Source organism: Notamacropus eugenii, chromosome 5, assembly GCF_028372415.1.
Source record: "Notamacropus eugenii isolate mMacEug1 chromosome 5, mMacEug1.pri_v2, whole genome shotgun sequence".
NCBI lineage: Eukaryota > Metazoa > Chordata > Mammalia > Diprotodontia > Macropodidae > Notamacropus > Notamacropus eugenii.
Window position 1 is genome coordinate 172,166,935 of NC_092876.1, and position 21,806 is coordinate 172,188,740.

The 21,806-nt window shown below is 42.0% G+C and overlaps 1 protein-coding gene across 3 annotated transcripts in view; it reads left to right on the top strand.

Annotated features, from left to right (window-relative positions):
• PKNOX2 (PBX/knotted 1 homeobox 2) overlaps positions 1–21,806 on the top strand; it is a 341,067-nt gene that overhangs the window by 75,974 nt on the left and 243,287 nt on the right. For all 3 annotated transcript variants that reach the window (XM_072611458.1, XM_072611459.1, XM_072611460.1), the window contains exon 2: positions 15,651–15,722. The gene's annotated coding sequence lies outside the window, so the exon portion shown is untranslated. The remainder of the gene's footprint in view (positions 1–15,650; positions 15,723–21,806) is intronic.

Here is a 21,806-nt window from a genome sequence, read left to right on the forward strand (position 1 = left end):
TAGAAGAGTAAGTAAGAGGGGTAAAGTATTAGAAGAGTAGAAAGGTATATGTGTGTAGGGTTGGGGGTAGAGGGGGTCATGAGGGGCTTCGAGTGCCAAACAGGATTTTGTAGTTGATCCTGGAGCTGATAGAGAACCATTGCAGTTGGTTTACTAGAGATGGGAAAGGAAGGAAAAAAAATAAATGGTTGGACCTGCACTTTATTTAGGAAGATCAATTGAGTGACTGAATGGAGGATGGGCTAAAGTTAAAACAGAGAGAGAGAAGCATGGCAAGTAGATCCATCATTAGGCTATTGCATAGTACAAGCATGAGATGATGAGGGCCCATATCTCAGAGTGTTAATAGTATATAAGAGAAGGGGATATATTCAAGAGATGTTGTAAAGGTGCAATCAACAGGCCTATTGGGAAGGGGAGTGAGATTTAGTGAGGAGTCAAGAATGACACCTAGGTTTCAAGCCTGGAGGACTGGGAAGGAGATGATACCCTTAAGAGTAATAGGAAAGTTTGGAAGTATAGAAGGTGGCAGTTGAAAATGTGAGATTGGAAGTCAGCCTAGAAGTTAGGGCAATAAAGATAGATTTGAGAATTATGAGCATAGAGATGGTAATTATATTCTTGGGAGCCAATGAGATCATTAAGTGATTTAGTATGGAGGGAGAAGAGAAAAGGAGAGAGGAGAAGAGATAAGGTTCAGCAAAAGTAACTGAGAAGGAGCAGTCTGAAAAAATAGGAGGATCAGGAAAAAATGGTATTTAGAAAACCTAGAAAGAAAAAAAGTATAAAGGAGAATTGTTGTTGTTGTGTTTGTCAGTTCTTGAAGAGGACCACGGCATCAAGATGATGACATGACTTGCCGTTGACTTTGATTTGAATGAAGGAGGGCTGTGCAAAGTCACTAACTTCACTTTCTTCTCCTGAGCCATCTGGATCTAGTGGCCTGATATTCATCAGGATTGCTGGAGATGGCCCAGGATGCATTGCATGTAAGACCCTGGCCCTTTCAGGCTCAGGTCTTATAACATTCTCACTTTGAGTGAGATACTCCCATCAGTAGTGTCAAAGCCTGCAGAAAAGTCAAGAAGGTTGAGGACTGAGAAAAGACCATTGGATTTGACAATTAAGAGATCATTGGTAACTTTGGAGAGAGCAGTTTTGGTGAAATGATGAGGTCAGAAGCCAGACTGTAAGGTGTTAAGAAGTGAGCAAGCAGAGAGAAAATGGAGGCATGTTTTGTGGACAGGTTTTTTTCAAGGATTTTGGACACAAAAGGCAGAAGAGACAGAGGATGATAAAGGTACTATACTAACAGAAATAGAAGAATCAGGTGAGGGTGGACAACTGTTATGGTTTGGCTCAGAGTTGGTACTGAGAAGTTCTATTTCCATGAGACTTCCCCAACATTTCTTCAATTGAAATGATTTGCCCACTCTCCAGTAAGTGAATCCAGCTGAAAAAGAGGTAATAAGAGACTCAGAAGAGGATACCATGAGGAGTGAGTGCTAGAGTGGCATCCATTTCCAACTTCCTCCACTGCCTATGTTTGCTAGGGATATGGACCTTTTTTTCTCCTGTTATGGAAATTTTCTCCTCAGAAGATGAATACTTTGGCAATGATTGAAATAGCAACTCACATTTAAACAGTGATTTTTAGTCTGCAGAACATTTTGTAACTATCTAAAGAACAATTTTGTGAAGAGTAGGTATCTTTGTCTCTTCAAAAAACAAAATCAGAAAGAACTTCGGGCATCATTTATCTAGCCCATTCCCCGACCAGCAGTATGAATGCTTTATCCAGTCTAGCCTCTGTTTGAAGATCTATAATGACAAGGTATGTCCTGCCTACTAAGACAGTCCCATTTTCAGGTCACTTTAATTTTTAGGAAGTTTCTTCTTATATTGAACCAAAAGAGTCCATTTGGAATCAAGAGGACTGAGGTTTAAATGAGGTTTCTCCTACTTATGAACTGGATAAACCAGGGCAAGTCTGTTGTGGTTTAGTCCTATTTGACTCTTTGTGACCCCATTTGGAGTTTTCTTGGCAAGGATACTAGCATGGTTTGCCATTTCCTTCTCCAGCTCATTTTGCCAATGAGGAAACTGAGGCAAACAGGGTTAAGTGACTTGCCCAGGGTCACACAACTAATAAGTCTCTGAGGCCAGATTTGAACTTAGGAAACATGAGTCTTTCTGACTCCAGACCCTAGGTCCAGCATTTTATCACTGAACCATCTCGCTGCTCTGGGTCAAGTCATTTAACCTCTCTGTTTTCAGAGGTTCCCAAAGAGGAGCACCAGAATGATCCAGGGGAGAAGTAGTAGCCTCGGATGAATTGGGTGCATTGAATAAAAGTAATGGGGTGGTGGAAGCATAAGGAAAGAAAAGATAATAAAATTTTGAAAAACCATTTGTACATGTTTCATCCATTGTGTAATGAGTTAAATTCAGAGTGGTTACATTATTTTGCAAATAAACACACAAAATGCAAGTTACAACCAATTAGTGGTCAAGTCCACTGACAGGTCTTAACAAGCAAGTGTTAGCAGGCAAGCATGTAGCACATTTTTGGAAAGTTCAGCATCCATGTAATGACTTGTTTACAATGTGATACTATATGGTTACATGATGCTATATTGCATCATCAAAATTTCAATGCAGGAAAAACCCCAAAAATTTACAATAAATTATTAAATTTAAGATGCATCATTTAAATATATGTATTACATATTTTTGAAATGCAAATTTAAAAAAAACAATAAAGGATTAAAGAAAGACTTCAGGGATGGGGGGCACTGAATATTTTTTTTTAAAAAGAGCATAGTCCAGATAAGTCTGGGAACCTCTGATCTAGACCAACTCCCAGCCCTTATTTTAGAGTGGAGAAAACTGAGGCTCAGTGACCAACTTGCCCAAGGTCAGAAAGGGAGTTAAGGATAGAGTCAGTTGGAACCAGAGGGCCATGACCAGAGAGACCCAATTATTCTCTCTTAGTGTGCTAAGAGCCAAAGAAACCAAGTTGCTGCCAGTGATCTAAGGTTAATGGACTTCAGAGATTAGTATGGGTGGATCAATGCTTCTCCTTTTGTCTTTCCTCCACTGAGGTAGTTAGTGTAAATATGATCCCTATTTTACAGATATGGACACTGATGCTCAGAGAGATTAATGATCAGTCTAAGATCTCATAACTAGTAAGTGGCATTGAGGAATTGAACTCAGATCAGAGAATTTTAGAGAAGAAATGGGTCACCTAGTGTAACCTCATTAGAATTGGAATCCTCTCTACAATGTCTTTGACAAGTGGTCCAGCCTTTGGTGATAGCAAACCTCACTCTCTTTCAAAGCAGTTCCTTTCCATAGTTGGATAGCTCTAATAGTTAGGAAATTTTCTTTTTAATGAGCCAAAATTTGCCTAATCCCTGGTGTGGAGAGGACTTGTGCTATTCTGGGAAGAAGAATGTGCTTGGAGTCAGAAGACCTAAGTTGGAATTTTGACTGCTACCTATCAGTGGTGTAGCCTTGACCAAATCACTTTTCCCTCAGTTTCCTTAGCTGTAAAATAAGGGAGTTGGTTTAAATAATCTCTTAAATTTTTTTCAAGCTTTAAATTCTTTGTTCTGTGATTCCATCCATCGACCTTTCAAATATTTGAGAGAGAGCTAACAGGGACTTTAGATATCATTTAGCCCAAGCCCCTAATTTTACAATTGAGGAAACTGAGGCCCAGAGGGATCAGAGAACTTTCTGCATAGGTGAAGGTGAAGGTCATCATCATTATAGAATGGTGGAGGCAAGAATTAAATCCTGGTCCTCTGGCTGGAGCACGGTAGCTCTTTTCCCTATGGTACACTCCTTTCTAGACTCCTCCTTCTCTCTGCCAAATATTCCCAGTTCCTTCAACCAGCCCTCATATGGCATGGTCTCTAGTCTACTTACTCAGCATTCTGGCCTTCCTCCTCCTTTCCTAAAAATTATAGTGCCCAGAAACACTCAGAACTTCAGATAATTTCTGGCTTGGATGCAGTACCACTATGGATTCCCCTTGTCTGTTCTAGACACAAGAGCAATGGATAGAAATAGCAAAGAAGCATATTTATGCTTGATGTAAAGAAAATGTTCTTAACCATTCCTGATACCCCAAAGTGAAGCTTGGAGTGGTAAGCACCGCCCTCAGTGCAGGGCTTCAATGAGAGGGCAGCTAATGCCTTGTCAGGAGAGAGCCTTTAATCAAATAAAAGTTAGATCAAATGGAATACTAGGTGCTGTCCAATTCTGAGTTCAATTCAGTGTTACTGTGGTTCTATTAATACACTTAAGACAGGATTAAAGGAAGGTAATATTGACCACTAATGGTTGCCATGTCACGGTTTAGAATCCCATTGAGTTTGGCAGGGAAGGGTGCATTAGACACCCGCCCCTCTTTGCAAATGGCTATTACTTGCTTACTACACCTTTCCCTAGGTTATATCTCTTTCCACCACTTTTCCTTCCATGTACCCCATCCATATCCCTACTCCCATTTCCACTCCCACCAGTCCCTTACTACTTTTCTTTTCTACCAGACAGTAAATTAGTGAGATTTTCACACTTAATCAGGAAAACACCTATTTGCCATTTAACTTAGTTCCACCCTAATGTGATATGACTCAGGCCTCTCAGGGACTCCTTACATCCCTCAAAGGAACACTGTGTTGCTGAGTCCCTTCTTTACCCTGTCTTTGATACCCACTCCTTTCTCTCTAGAGCTCACCTGTCCTCATATCCTCTAATACGGAAATTCTGTCTGTGGAAATGTAGCAATGTAGTTTAGAAGATCCAGGTGTGGGGGAAGACAGGGGTCTCCTGGTGCTGAAATCACATCCTATGGGCCTTAGTCACCCTGTATAAAGCTGGCCCTGATCTAGTCTCTTGCATTGAGCCTCTTGCAATCTCCTTAGGTTCTTGGGGCTGACGACTCAAAGCCTGACATTGTACACTGCGAGCCCAAGGTCTAAGGGCCTGGCTGAGGAGCTGGTTTCTAGGCATTTTGCCATTTTCCTGCTAAGGAGACCCCTGCAATCATTCTGTTCCCAATGGAATGGCAAGGGAAGGGTGAAGAGCTGTATTTGCTGTGACATATTAAATTATTAGACCAGAAAGGAGTATAGATATGTAGGGGAGCTGAGCATGGAAGCTGCTCCCTGGGAATGTCCATGGGAGGGAAAGAGGGCAGAGGGTGTCCCTCACCTTAGCTCTCACACTTGTTTTGCGTGCTCTGTAATCCTCACAGGAGGAGGGAGCTCTGCTTGGCTACTCCATGGTGGGGAGGGAGGGTCGAGGGGAGGGGATAGTGAAGTGATTAAGCTGGCCTGGCCTGATTAGTTAAGAAATTAACTCAGGGTGATTCTATTCCTTTTAGTAGTAATAGATTATCAAGAAGAAAGATCTATTTTTCTAAGCAGGAAAATCAGACTTCTCGGTGATAATTGCTAGGATTCCCCAACATTCCTCCTATTTTTTGAGGCCAGCCCACATTTACAGTCTCCCTTTCCCCTCTCTCCCCAATACTCTCCTTCCTTCCTTCCTTCCTCCCTCCCTTCCTCCCTTCCTCCTTCCCTTCCTCCCTCCCTCCCTCCCTCCCTCCCTTCCTTCCTCCCTCCCTCCCTCCCTTCCTTCCTCCCTCCCTCCCTCCCTCCCTTCCTTCCTTCCTCCCTCCCTCCATCCCTCCCTCCCTCCCTCCCTCCCTTCCTTCCTTCCTCTCTCCCTCCCTTCCTTCCTCCCTCCCTCCCTCTGTCTCTGTTTTTTCTGCATGTCTCTTCTCTCACTCCCAGGGCAAAGAGATTGTTTTTTAGGTCCCATTTTGTTGTTGTTGTTGTTGTTTTAAGAAATTTATTAATGAGAAGTGTATGTTAACATTAAGTACAACCCTTTCATTTTACAAATGAGGAAACTGAGCCATCACTGTCTAAGAATTAGATGATAGAATGGAAGTGAAAGTGTTCTGAAAAGTAAATTACTATACAAATTCAACTTGAGCAAAAATTTATTAACCACGTCCTGGGTACAAAGCACATAAGCAATGGTTGAGCTAAAAGCCTTCATGATAATAATATGTTTATATAACATTAAGTTTTACAGAACTCTTTAGAGATGGCAGCTTTAGATAGTCGGCTAGGTGATATAGTGACTATGGTGCAGAGCCTAGAGTCAGCAAGACCTGAGTTCAAATTTGGCTTCAGACAAGTCTTTTCACCTTTGTGTGTCTGTTTCCTCAAGTGCAAAATGGGGATAGTAATAGCACTTACCTCCTAGGGTTGTGAGGATCAAATGAGATCCTGTCTGTAAAGTGCTTAGCACAGTACCTGGCATATAAAAAACACTATGAATGCTAGCTGTCATGAGGATGAGGATGAGGATAATGATCCTTATAGCATCTTTGGGAGGTAAGCAGATAAGTGGAGCAAAGATTATGATCTCCATGTAACAGATGAGGAAAACAGTCCCAGACAGGACACATGAATCATCTAGCTAAGGTCATACGTGACAGAGGTGGGATTCAGAACTTGGTGTTCTGGCCCTCCCATCTTATGCTGGTAATATATATGCTGATTCTCCGAGTCTATGCCGTGTCTCCTAAAACACAGACCCTACCCAATCTCATGAAATTCCTCGCTAGTAGGAAGGTATAACACGTAAACATAGCCAATTTTAGCCATTACATCTCCTAGCTGCCTCCCTAAAGCTGCCATATCTGAGGAGCTTATAAACCCTAAAATGTTACATAAACAGAAGTTATTATGGAACATGTGCATAAGAGGCTCGTTCAAAGTGCTGTGTATGAGGTTTGAGAAAGAACACGTCATTACCATTCGGAGGAATCAAGGAGGTCTTCTTGGATGAAGTGGCTTTTCAGCTGGGCTTTAAAGGATCTGCCAAGGGTGACACCCTCTATCAGTTGTCTCTGAGTCACTAGGGGACTGAGCAGTGGGTTAGCAATGCGTGCTGGTAATGAGCCTTCCTCTGAATGTTTCTGGTCTGCTACTTTCCCTGGAGGGTCATGTGAGCTGGAGTGGTATGTGGCCTGCTTTGCAAGTGATTAACATGGTGTAAGCAATCTGCATAGAGAGAAGAAAAAAAAACCTTCCTTCGGTATTCCATTATTCTATTAGAGTTTCAGAGCTGGGATTAAGTGGACATGATTTCTTCCTATGGGCCATTAATTTTGTTTTATTGCTGGTCTGATGGTCATTACCCTTTTTTGCCAATGCATTCCCCCATTAGGTTTGTACAATTAACAAAATATGTGCTGTTAAGGCTTTGATAGGAACAGTGGGATGGAAATAAACCGGGGAAATGACAGCCACAGAGTGTGGGGGGAGGGAGGTTGGGCCAAGGGAGAGATGATGGGGGGAGACCTCTTCAGTCCCCACCCCTTTCAGTCATTGGTATTCCTGGCAAAACTGTTGTAAAACCTTTCCTGTTCTGGGGTTGAAAATTGAGAGAAGGAGTGGAGTGGGGGAGGCAAGGGCTGGCATTTTCCTGGCTCACACTCAGCCCCTAGGCAAAGTGCCACTCAATTTTGTCCCTTTCACCTGTAACCTTGAAACAGAAGCAGGTGTCAATTTCAGGTAGGGTTATTTGTGTCTGTGGAGCCTCCAAGTGGGGTCTCAGTTACCATTTCTCCAAATGGGATAGTTCCCTCAGGTGGTCACAATGTTGTCACAATCTTGGGACCATTGGAAAATTCCTTCCATTTAAGATTTTGTACCTCTCCTTGGGATTAGCTCCCCACCCTCAATCCACACATTTAGCTTGTGGCCACATCCATACTAGCCATAGCTACTGGTAGAAGCTTGCCTCTAGGGAGGCAGGGCATTGCTGTGTTTGCATCTTGCCACCTTTGCAGAGTGGAGGTTTGGCTGTTTTCTGTTTGTGAGAATTCTTGAAAGTCTGTGCCCAGCCCAGTAGCTCATTTATAAAGAGTAGTACTATAGTGTAGTAGACAGAATGCCATGTTTGTAGTCAGGACAACCTAGGCTTCTTATCCACTTAATACCTATGTGATCTTAGGCAAGTCATTTAACTTCTATAGGTCTCAGTTTCCTCATCTGTAAAATGAAGTTGGACTTAATGACCTTGTAGTTTCCTTCTTGCTCTAAATCTATGATTAAAGCCCTTCTTATAAGATTTGTTTGATCTTTTCTATAAATTTATCACATTCTGACTTACCCTGTATTTATTTGTGTGAGGGTAAACTGTTGTTTTTCATCCTTGTACACCTAGCTCCCTGCACTGTACCATATGCATATTCAATGATCTATGATTTCTTCTGTGTAAGAAGCTCCTTATGTGGGAACTCCTTCCACAGATATAAAGCTTAGATTACACTGCCAGAGGCACCTAGAGGTTAAGTGACTTCTCTAGTTTTACCAATATTGTGTCTGAGGCTGAATTTGAACTCTGACCTTCCTGACTTTTTAAGCTGTGAACTCTTTCAACTGGGCCTGGCTCTTCTACCCTGTAATAAGCATTTAACAAATATTCATTGAATGGGATTGATTCCCTTACTGGACCTGAAGATAGTGAGATTCTCCTCAGCTCTTTTTAGGATAAATAATATCTTCTCCTTCCTACTTTCTTAATCAGTTTTTTAAAAACATATTTTTATTTTTTAAATTCTGAGTTTCAAATTCTCTCCCTTCCACTTCTCATCCCTTGAGGAGACAAGCAATATATCAATTATACGTGTGAAGCCATGCAATACATATTCCTATATTAGCCATGTTGCAAAAAAAAATAAATGAATAAAACCCCAAGAAAAATTTAAAGAGTGAAAAAAAGGATGTTTCAATCTGTGTTCAGAGTGCATCAGTTCTCTCCCTCTCTCAGGAGGTGGATAGCATTTTTCATCATGGGTCCTTTGGAATTGTTTTAGATCACTGTCTTAATCAGAGTAGCCAAGTCTTTCCCAGTTGGTCATTGCAATATTGCCCTGACTGTATGATGTTCTCCTGATCACTTTGCATATGTTCACAAGGATTTCACAGGTCTTTTTGAAGTACATCGTCCTTATCATTTGTTATGGCACAATAGTATCCATCACAATTATACACTACAACTTGCCTAACCATTCTCCAGTTGATGGGCATCCCTTCAATTTCCAATTTTTGTCACTACAAAAAGAGCTGCTATAAATAGTTTTGTACAAATAAGTCCTTTCCCCTTTTCTTTGATTTCTTTGGAATACCGACCTAGTAGGGGTATTGCTGCCTCAAAGAGTATGCGTAGTTTTATAGCCCTTTGGGCATCTTTAATGAGTTCTAATGTGATAATATGGTAGGTCTTTTCTGGGTTATCTTTAATTTGGCTTGATCTCTAATAAAACACCAGAGTCCTAAGCTGATACTGGGGTAAGTTGGTACTGTCTAAGGTTTAATACAGTAGGAACATTTTGTTTAGGAAGAATTAGCACCTCTGGTATGAAGGCTTGCCAACTCCTTTTAAAGGGTACTCAACTACCTTTAGTGTCCAACTGGCACACAACTGTCACCTGTAGCTCCAAGAAGCTGTAGTATGTGCAGTGGATACATCCTGGTATAAATATCTTGGCACTTGGTCTAAACCAGGTTGAGAGTAACTGACAGGCCTCAAATCATCAGTGAATTAGGGGGATGTCTACCCCAGGCAAATGGGCAGATGAGAACAATTTGTTCCAATGGACATGAAGGCAACCAAAGTAGGTGCTATGGCGAGCTTAGAGCTTGGTCAGGCATGAAGACACCAAGGTCATCCACTGCACCCCAGACCATTGTCCCTCAATCTGAGTTTTCTCTTGCCACTAGATTGTGATGACTCTGAGGGAAGGGAGAGTGAGGCTGGTGACTTTGTGCAACTCTACCTCACTTAAATCCAATTCAAGCACAAATCAAGACATCACCTGTGATGTCATCAGTCCTCTTCAAAAATGAAAAAGGAATCACAGCAAGAATAACAGTTCTATTAGTAAAGTTGTTTCAGACTGAAGTCCGTCCTCCACTTAGCCGGCAAATTGATCTTCCTAAAACACAGGTCTAATCTTATCATATAACCTAATCTTATCACCCAGCCCCCTGCTCAGTAACTATTGGTTCCCTGTCACCTCCAGGATCAAATATAAAAGCCTCTGTTTAGCATTTAAACTCTTCATAACCTGGCCTTTTTCTACGTTTTCTGTCTTCTTCTCTCCAATGCACTATGCAATCCAGTGACAGCAGCTTCCTTACTGTTCTTCAGATGTGACACTCCATCTTTCTCCTCTGGGTATTTTCACTGGCTGTCCTTCATGCCTGGAAATCTCTCCTTTTCATCTCCATCTCCTGGTCTCCCTGGCTCTCTTCACGTCCCACAAGTTCCAGTTTCTACAAGAAGCCTTTCCTGCTACCTTTTAACATCTATCCTTTACATATCTTGTTTATACATTGGTTTTTGCATGTTTTTCCCCATTAAATGGTGAGCTCCTTGGGGTCAGGGACTATTTTTTGCCTTTCTTTGCATCTTCAGCATTTAGCACACTGCTTGGCATCCAGTAGGCACTTAATAGATGTTTTTAGGGTAACTGGGATCAGAAGACCTGGGCTTGAATCCTGCACTAAAGCTTACTAATCCTGTGACCTCGGGTGTCACTTCATCTCTCAATTTCCTCATCTTTAACAGGGATTAAAATTTGATGATACCCCTTACAGTTCAAAGTCCAGTGAGTATATCAACACACATGAAAACTTCCATTGTTTACTCATGTTTTCTCTCAGCTAAAGCAAGTTTTCCCCTTCTCTCCTCATCCACACCCTTTAAAGGCTGTCAGGAAATGCCAAGTCCCTTACAAAGCCTCATCTAACTCCTCTTACTCACAGTGATCTCTCCTTCCCCCTTAACCTCATAGCACTTACTATTCCTACCTTTCATCTGGCCCTTCTTACATATGACCTTGAGAAAACTCTTATTTGGTATTGTTAATCACCTTTTCATGTGCATATGTCTCATGTCTCCTAATTAAGCTGCTTGAGGTCAAGGACCACATGTAATAATTCTTTGTAGCCCTCATGGTGCTCAATGCAGTGTAGTGCCCATAATTAAATACTCAATAAATGTCTGTAAAGTGAAAGAATGAACACCCCATACATTATTGATCAATATTAAAACTATGGTCCACTGTGACCTTCAGGTTTCTTTCTGGGGTACATTTATTAATCAGAGAAATTATAGCTGTGTAATTTATAATTTCTTATCTGTCCAATTTAGGACCTTCATTATGATATCAAAACTCATCGGTTGGGAGTGGATTAGGATCATTTTAATTTTATTCTTGTAATCTTAATGCCAACAATCTTATGATAATGATGATACTTATAATGATAGTAGTTGTTGGATATCTTTTAAAGAACATTTTCACATTTATTATTTCCTTTTGATTCTCACAACAAACCTGCTAAGGAGGTAGTACAAATATTATTTCTCCCATTTTATAGATGAGAATTGAGGCTAAAATCAAACACATGAGTTGCCAAAGACCATAGCAAATAGAAGAGCCAGGCCTGAATCCAACTCTTATGACTCCAAGTGCAGGGCTCTTCCCTTTCCACAGTCTTATGTAGCATTCTCTCTCTTGTATAACCCCTGTCATTGATTTAAAAAAAAAAAAAAGAGCGTGTAATTCCATCCTGGGACACTTCCAAATGGGATATCACTTGTGGCTGCATGATAGCCGGCTAGTTGTGTACTGCCTGCTTTGCTGCTGTGTCCCAAGGGCCTGCCTACAACCTCAAAGGCATCACCCCTATCTCCCCCTGTATCACTTCGTGTTATGATAAGTTACTTTGACTGGCACAGGCTTGCAGGTCAGCCTTATTGAGTCTACAGGCAAGAAAGAAGCTGAAAAGCAAACTATTTACATATTAACCAATTAGAATGACTATATGTAGATACAGCATATATCTTTGAATTGAAAATGTTTCTCATCGCACTATTTTGGGTACCTCTGTACAGTTAGTTCACTGAGTTCCAGAAGACCACTAATATTTTGATCTCCTGGGAGTTAAAAATAATAGTGGTTCATATTCATATGTCACTTTAAAGTTTACAACATGCTTTTCTCAACCCTGTGAGGCAGCTGGGTGCAAGAATTATTGTTATGGCCATTTGGCAGATGAGGAGATGGAAGGTTAGAGAATTTAAATGACTTGCCCAGATTCATGCAGCTACTAAGGGTTAAAAAATGTGGTTTGGACCCAGGTTTCCGGTGACTCCAAGTTCAGTGCTTTTTTCATCCTTTCCCTTTACTTTCCAGGTCCAAACTTAGCTAAATCCTTTTGTTTTCTGCAAATGTTGTTCTCTTCCAAATTAAAACCCTCATATGAGCTAAAATGATTTTTTTTTGGTCTTTCACCTAGAAGTTGGACTACTTTTGGGACTCATTGGTCACTTAACACAAATCCATTTATTCCCTCCTGGAGGAGGAGTCAGAGTCAGCCTCCCTTCCCTCCAAAGAGCTAACTGCACTGGTCTTTAGTTTGCATGAGCATAGAAATTATAAATGCCTCCAAACTAGGTAGTGTGGGCTACATGGGGGAGTGGGCAGAATTACATGACATGACTACTTATCTCTCTGGGATTTTTCTCTGACTCTTTCTGCACTCTAGTCATGTGGTCATCGAGAGAGTTGGAAGGGTCTTTCAAGGTCATATAGACCAATACCCTTATTTTACATGTGAGGAAATTGAGGCCCAGAAAGATTAAGGATTTAGTACTTGGTGCCTGGTATAGAGTAGGTGCTCTATAAATGGTTATTCCTTTCCCTTCCTCTTTCCTCTTCCTTCCCTTAAGTAACTTATCCTAGGTTATACCAGTAGTAAGTGTTAGAGTTGAGATATGAACCCCAGTCCTCAGACTCCATATCCAGTCAGTTTTATGGCACTCTCAGATGTCTTCCTAGTTAATGTCCTTGTCTAAGTGTAAAGAGGAAAGCGGAACTTGTCCCTGAGTAGAAGCTATCAGTCATTATTTCTCAGTTTCACTATTTTCCTCTTATTCAGAGCCACATCATCGGGGTGTCCCAGAAACCTGTCTCAGTCCCTTGTCTCTGGGTAGAGGTATAGAATTTTCTTGGGCTAGAGAGGGTCATGCAGTGCAGAAATGCCATTCCAGCCAACCCTGGTCACCCTGGCTGCCTGAGGTCCTGCAATTAGCACTGGTGCTTGCCCAGCTTAGAGTGAGACTCTACAATAACACTTGGTGCTGGGTGGGAAAATAACTTGGAGCCAAGTGTCTGATGCCAGGTAATTATATCTTTATTAAATTACCCAGTTATTGTGTAATTTAGAGCCCAGCAGTCAGGGGCTGGAGTGCGGGATCCCCACCACAGTTCAGGACACACAAAAGCTATCCCTTGGCAGCAGCTTTTCTCAGGGAGTGAGGGAAGGAATCTGTGGTAGGAGGTAGAGTGGGACTGTGAGGAGGAGAGCAAGGGGAGAAAACCATGGGCAGCAAGAGGGAAAGACACAGAGACCTGTGTTTGGAGGGGTCCATGTTCTGTCAGGTGTTTCCTCCCTGGACATTCTGTCTTACTCAGATTTTCCAGACAGTTTTTATTCTCTTTTTGGAGCTCTGCTTTGGTGAAGCCCTTAAGGAGAGTGTTCAATTCCAGGTAACCTCCTGAGGCTACAGAAATGGCAGCAGTCAGAGTGAGCAGCTCTCAGAACATTTTTGTACCCTTTATTCAGAAACCCTGGTCTTTGATCTGATGGAGTTTGGGGGAAAGGCTGATCAGTCGTAAAGCAGGACAATGATATAAGTACTAGGTTTCTGGCTCAGTCTTGAATTGCCTTTCAAGAGACTTAGGGCCTTCCTTAGTGGTGGGTTTGCTTTTATACATAAAGCATACATACATATATAAAGTCTCTAATCCATCTTCTTTAGTTTACTGGTAGAAAAACTGAGCCCCAAGTCAAACAGATGGTGTGAGCTCAAGTTAGGGCTAGAACCTAGTCTTTTGACTGACCTGCATTATTCTCCGCTACATTCCTGACTATATCCTCAATAGCGCCATAGTTTTCTGAACCTCTGACCTTTTGCCTTTTTGCCTCTCTGTGCTCCCCGGTACCTTGTTAGAACATCTATGCCTAGGTACATTTTTCTTCACTTCTTTGTTGAATTACTAGGCATCCTGTAAATTCCACCTTCTCCAGAATGCTTTCCCCGATTCTCCCAGATGGCAATGACCTTCCTTGTCCAAAGCTGTGCTTTGCTCACACCTGATTTCTGTGAAAGCACATAGAAGCAAGGTAAGGTAGTCTCATGACTCTGGGTTCAAATTTGAGGTCTGCTGCTTACTAGGTGTGTGACCTCAGGCTCTCTGAGCTTTAATTTCTGCATCCTTAAGATGTGGTTAATGTTATCTCTATTCCCTACCTCACAGAGTTGTTGTGAGAAAAGTTCTTTGCTACCAAGCAGTATTAAAATGTCAGTTTTTATTTTTGTCTTTATTATGTATTATTTTGTATTTATATCTATTGGTATATATATATCATTTCCATCCTTTCAGATTATAAATTACTTAGAAGCAAGGAGGGAAGACCATTCCTTAGCTAAACTTTCTATCTCTCCTAGCGACTAGCATTGTGATTTCTATAGTTTAGCTTTTGAATAAATGATTGTTCAGCTGAATTGCTGCTTGAAATCTGCTTTCACCCAGAAGCCACACTGGTTAATCAGTGGAGATTTGGGGCTGAGACTGGTTGATGGTGATGAAGGTAGAGTTATCTTTCATTTTCCCACTTCTTTGCTGAAAAACTTTTAATGGCTCCCATTTCCACACCTCCATATTCTTGTCACCCTCTTCATTCAATGTCAATTTCTGCTATGACCCAAAATATGCTGACTCTCCACTCCTCACTGTCCCATTTGTTGTGCCTTCATTTGTGCTGTGCCTTCTGTTTGGAATGCCCTCTCTTTTTTCCTTTGCCTGTCCTTCAAGGCCTAGTTCAAGTCTCTCTTCTTGAAGTCTACCTTGACTGGTTCAACTCTTATTTCTTTCCTAACTCAGAATTCTCATAGCACTTGCAATCTGTACCAAAAAATTCAGTACTTAATTATATATTCCATATGCTATTTGTTGTGCCTTCATATAGTCCCATGTAGACTGTAAGCACATTTAAGAGACCATTTTAGACTTTTTATCTTATCTCCCTTAGTGCTTAGCTCAAACTAGGTTTTAATAAATACTTGTTCCTTTTGTGTATTTGACCCTAGCAAAGGATTATGACATTAATTTGTCTGCCTTCTGATCACACTATTTAATAGGAACAAGCTCTTTCTTTTCAAGGGTCTTCATAGAGAGGGATGATAAAATTTGCATACAAAGGAGAAAACTGAGGCACAAAATAGATAGAAGACAAGAGTTGAAAAGCATCTGGTAGTAATCCTGATTCCTAGCTCCTGACTGATTATCAGTTAATATTCTATGCAGTTTCTCAATAAATAGAAGATTTTTCTCTCACTTAGCACTGTGGGTGATCTAAGTCACCAGTCTACTGCTCCCTTCCATGCCGTATCTACCTGGTTGGGTTCATCCTCTATTTGACTCTTACTCCTGGAATGATAACACACAGTCTATAAAGATATTCTCTTTTTTTTGGCAGGTGATGCGTGTGTGGCTGGGTCCTGAGACTTTCAATCTTCTATGTCTCTTGCCAGAAAAGAGGCCCTGAACTGTAAGTAACTTTGATTGGCATCTTCTACCCAGTCTCAATGAGGTTACAGGTTAAAGGTCAGCTGGGGAACCTGATCTTCTTGCATGAGCCCTGCATTGTGAAAGAGGAACATTCAACAAAGAGCTGGTCAGAATGTAAAAGACAGTGGAAATCTAATTAGATTATGTCTGAATGTGACCAAAGAGCCCTGTAATATGACATCCTATTTAATTAGGCTTTATTGATTGTGCATTAAGGTGAACTTCATGGGTTGCTCATGTAATGAGTACAGGAGAGGGGAAACTCCTTGAGTTTGAAGACTGGAGCTGAAGTCCAGCTGCTGTGATCTGTGACATGAGTTTGAATGGCACTGAGGGGAGGCAATAGCAGTGTGAGCTGTAGTTTGTAGATGTTTTCTATTCTCTTTTTATTTCTGAAGGAGTGGATGGCCGTCCCTGGGAGCCACATCCTCTAGCGTTTGTGGATTTGGGACTTTGCTCATGCCTGCCCCCAGACGTTCCCCTCTCCCAACTACCCCCACCTGTAATGTCCTCCTTGCTTGATTTCAGCTTATTGAAATCCTACCCATTCTTTTGGCCTCAGCTCAAATGCCACCTCCTTCCTAAATTACTCTGACTGGAAGTGATCTTTTCCTGTTCCGAACTCTTAATATTTATTACCTATAACACTCACTCATGCAGTACTTATAGATTATTTTATGTTTTGGTTATTTTTGCATATGTTCTTATCAACTGTATTATAAACTTTTGGAGGGTGGGATCCTGTGTCTTATTCATCTCTATATCCCCCTAGGGTGCCTAGGACACAGCAAGTGCTCAATAAATGTTTGTTGAACGAATGGATGAATGGCCTCATTTGGCGCCTCCTCTGCCCACCTTCTAGGGGGACTGGTGGCGTCGCTGATGTGAGCTCCTTGGCTTTGATAGTACATTGGCTTCCAACCAGTCCGTGGAATTATAAATGATTAACCGTTATCAGTGCATATCTTCACCTCTGTGTAAAAATAGATTGACTGTAATGAGTATTTGAATAAATCATAAGAATGGCTGACCTGCTATCTCTCTAACATCCTGCAGATGACTGCTCAGTGAGCAAGCAGGGCGCCTGGCCTCCCCACCTAATGGCTTACTGTTTTCTGCATTTGCAGACTCTTACTGAAGGATTTCTACTGCCCAGACACCTCCACTGAGCTACTGTTAGGGGAGTGGTCAGATTAGTGGACTAGGGGTGGGAAGAGAAAGGTAACCGCCCCCCTCTACTGTCCTATTCCAGGAAAGCCTGCCCAGGAGACAGAGAATGGAAAGGGAGAGTGGGGGCGGAAAGAAAATGACCTTTGCAAGAATCGATGTCTCCTCGCATCGGAGGTTACAGGGACCTCATAAGTCAAGTCAAGTATGAGAGGAACAAGCTGAGCGTGAACCTTAATGGGCATGCTTAAGAAGAAAGGAGAGTGCAGAGGGAGTATTAGAAGTCCCTCTCTGTCTGGCCTATGATACCTAGTTGCAGGCATCCCCCTGGGTCCCACTCCAGGGAAGCCCCAGACTTCTCATGACCACCCTTGGGGACAGCTCCTGGAGGGGGTCGGAGAAGGCTGTCTGGTTTGTTTTCTTATGGCCTCTCTGATCTCAATCATGAAGGTTTAAGTTTTCTTCCCCCTTAGGGAGTGTTTTGTCAAGATTTCTATACAAGATCAGGAGGGCTGGCTGGACCAAGGCAGCAAAGAAAGACCTTGATTCCCTTCAGTGTCCTAGCTCATCAGCATTACTGGCTGGCTGCCTGGCCAGTGGAAGGAGGAAGAGGAACAGTAGGATGTAGAGGTAGCAGAGAAAAGGAATTCAAGCTAGAAAAAGAAGTGAACATGAGATTCTGTTCCAGGTCGGTGTGGAGTTTTTGAGGAAATCTATGAATTCAACAGTTTCATTCCATTCCATTCATGCTGATTGCTTACTGTAAACTCAGTACTATGCCAGGCACTGAGTACTATGAACTTGGTTATTTTCTCTAGAGAGCATGAAGAAGCCCTTGGTACTGTTCTTAGGATTCAGAAAAGCAAAACTCATTTCTGAACATCTTTCCTGATTTAGAGTAGAACATAGGGACATGACCTGGTATGAACTAAAATTTTATTGGACAGTGGTACATGGTTATAGATATAGGTTGTAGTGGGCCTCTTGGAGTATTTAAAGGAACAGAGCCAAAATGATCGAAGTGGCCTGAAAGTCCTGGAAGGTATGCTAAGAGAGTCTTGTGAAACAAGGGTGAAGAAGGTCTCAGCATTATAGTCCCTGCCCGCCTCCAGGAGCTGTCCCCAAGGGTGGTCATGAGAAGTCTGGGGCTTCCCTGGAGTGGGACCCAGGGGGATGCCTGCAACTAGGTATCATAGCCCAGACAGAGAGGGACTTCTAATACTCCCTCTGCACTCTCCTTTCTTCTTAAGCATGCCATGAAAGAATCTTTGAGAATCTGTTAGATCAAGTTGACACCTAATGCAGGATTCTCTCATATAGCATCCCTAAAATAGTTGGGTGCTGAGGGGGCTAACATTTAGTGTAGAACCTCTCCCATGCAAGTTATCTTGTTAGCACTGAGGGTAAGCATCCTAGATGGCTGAATACGTAGGTCTGTGACCTATAGCTTGAAATTCTAAATTGTAAAGGGAGCATGGATTTCTGGAATCTCATTACTTCCATGGAGCCAAGTAGTGTTAAAACTATTTTTGTTCCCCAGAAACAAAACCTATAACCCCTCGGTTCCATTCTGAGGTCCCACCGAAACTATCAGTGCTCCTTATGGCAACTAGGTTTTAGGTTTTAGCCAAGGATTGTGGACAAGGAAGCTAACAAGTGGTGTGCTGAGGAGTATAGGGTCTTGTCTCAGCTCTGAAATAACTTTGCTATGAGAGTCTTTGTCAGGTCTGCTGAAGGGGACTTTGATTTGGGAATAAGTTGGATAGGAACAGATGTCTTTTGAGATGCCTCCTATCTGTGAGATTCTATGTTTTGGCACAAGTCAATTCCTTTTCCAGGCCTGAGGAAGTTGGGCCAGATGATCTCTGAGATCCCTTCCAACACTGATATTCTATGGTTTAAATGGAATAGAAATAAGAGGGCAACTTTTGATGCATCTGGAGGGGCAAGTCTATTTCCTGGGAGACTAACAACCGTTTTTCAAGAGTCTGCATGGAAATTTGGCACAATTTCTCTTTTGTTTTCCTTAAAATCAGGTCGGAAAGCACTTAAGGGATTGGGGTGGGAAGTGGGGTTTGGGCTAGCAGGCAGACGACACAGAGGCCACATCTATGACCCCTTCCCACCACCCAGTAAAGAAATACTCTTGTTGGGAATTAAAAACATTCACTCAGCTGCTCTTCACATATAAAGCAAAAATTCTGTATACCATATATCAAAACTATTGTTATTTTAATAATCCACATTAGCATCTTGTCCTTAGACAAATGAATATTGAATAAGCAACAGAGTAGCAAGGAGGTAGCCCAGGTGCCAGGCCAGGGACAAACTGGAATCCTGGACAATTTTTTGAGGTAATGCCCTTCTTTTAGGGTATCTTGTAATTCTCCTCTGTCCCCATATATATTAGCTCAGATTTATTAAAAATGGTTTACAGTTACAATACACTCTTATGGACATTATCTCATTCAGTCTTCATAACAATCCCCTCCAGGTAGGTTGGAAAAATGTTATTACCCTTATTTTACTGATGAGGAAAACTAGGCTGAGGCAAGGGTAAGTGACTTGCTCAAAGTCATGTTGTATAACTAGTAGCAGAACCAATATTTGCTCACAAGGTTTCTGATTCCAAGTTGGGAGCTCGTTCCATGAGACAGGGATTCAGAATCACCCAGTGGACTAGAAAGCGGACAGGGAATTTCAATGTCTTCTGGATTTCAAAGTCCGCAACCAATTCTAGCCCTGTCTAAACTACACTATGGCTATTAAAGAAAGAAGTCAGGGGTAAGTTTTACTGAACAACCTGTCCCTTAGTTAACTTTAAATCTCATCATTCTTCCTAGGAGAGACTCAAGAAAATGTTAGGAATATTTAAAGGAAAGAGCCTATGGGACATTTCACATCTGAGCAACACCTTGAATCTTCCTAATATAATAACATTTTCCCATTGGCTTTAGGTGACCCAAGGGATAGAGTGCCCAGTCTAGAATCAGGAAGACCTGAGTTTAAATTTGGGCTTAGATGCTTACTAGCAGTGCAACCCTGGGCAAGTCACTTAACCCTGTTGGCCTCAGTTTCCTCATCTGTAAAATGAACCAAAGAAGAAAATGGCAGAACACCCCAGTGTCTTTGCCAAGAAAACCCCAAATGGGATCACAAAGTTGGACACAAGTGAACAACAACCTTGACATTTTTTCACTCAAATTAGTAGTCTACCAGTAATCAATTCTACAGTGGGCTCAAACGAATTTAGGCAACAGGTCTAAAGGAAATTGGATAAGTCAAGGTGTAATTGAAAGAAGGCTGCACTTGGAGTCAGAGGGCCTGAATTCAAACTCCATATGTGCTACTTAGCACATAAATTGTGGGTATTTCACATCTCTGGGCCTCAGTGTTCTTATCTCTAAAATGGGAAGGTTGGACTAAATGAACTCTCAGGTCTTTTCCAACTTTAAATATGTGATTCTATGTTTTCCTCTCTGCATCTACTGGATGGATTTGTGAAGTTCTAAGTTGTCTTATGGGAAGGGAGGAAGAGGGGTAGAGAAAGTACAATATGAATAGAAATATAGTCTTAGCTAGAATTTCCATCTTTGTTATTCTTCCCTTCCCCCTAGCACCAGACGAGTTCTTCTCACCTTTTTTCTATACTTATATCCCCACCCCAATTCTCCTTCCCCCTTGTTCCTTGGTCTAGACTGAGAGGTCCTTGCCTATGTGGACTGGAAGGACATAAGACTCTTGGCTGGTCCATCTTAATTGGCATGATTTAATGGAGTCTATGGCGGATTCAGATTTATATGGCATTCTGAGCTGCAAATCTGCTTCCTAAATGCAGAATTTTTGTGGAGTGGTAAAAAATAATGGCTGTTCTGTGAATCCTGCCTCCACAGCTAGGAGATTGCAATTTACATTATGCAAATAGACATTATGCAATCAAGGCACTTTTAGCAGGAATCTGGCTGAGGAGAAGCTGCTGATGAGATAAGCTGAGGTCTGCAGCCCCCCAACTCTAGGGGTTCTGGGAGCTTGGAGGGATCATCTATTAGATGGGAGTGGGGAAGGGGGAAAGGAAAGGGTCTATTCAACTGGCCCAAGGAGACAAAATAGAGCCTGTCCGGAGATGAATGGACCTAGGGAACTGTGGCTGCCACTCTCTCAATTAATGGCTTTGTTTAATCATACCCCCTGTCCAGAGGAGTATTGTCTTACGGATAATTTCGTTTGCCTAACGAGATTTTGCTAATTAAATCTCCTTTCGGTTGGTGTGACGCTGCCTGCAGGAGAGAGGGGCCTGTTTGTGGAGCCTTCCCTTTCCCCAGCTGCTTTTCTAAACCTTTCTGGGGAAGGGAGGGAAAAGGAAGGGAGGGGAGATCTGCCATAGCTCCAACTTGGCAGGGTTGAGAGGTGCTGGAAGAAGGTTTTGTAGTTGGGCTTTGGAACATGTGAGAGTACCAGGTTTGGAGCTGGAGGATCTAGGTTTGAATCTTGGTTCACCCACTTATCTCTGTGACCTTAGACAAGTCCTAGCATCTCTCTGGGCCTGTTTCCTCTGTACAATGAGTGACTTAGACTAAATTATCTCTAGGACACCTTCTAGTTCCAAATCCTACTACCTCCTACTTTCCTATTGCCTAATGTGTACAGCTAATGTGTGTGACCTAATGTGTACAGCTCCCACCAGACCCTTGAAAACCTGGGGTTTCTTTATGCCTATAGGCATAAGGATTCTAAATCAAACTTTACATGTTTTTCAAAGCCCTGTGTATTTTCCATATAACTCTTGCCTGACCCCTTCCTCCCAAGTCCTTTCCAGTGCTGCCATAGTGATCTTTAGCTACACTGTACCCATCAACTAAGGATAAAAAAAAACAAGCACCTTTGCCTCTACCAGTAG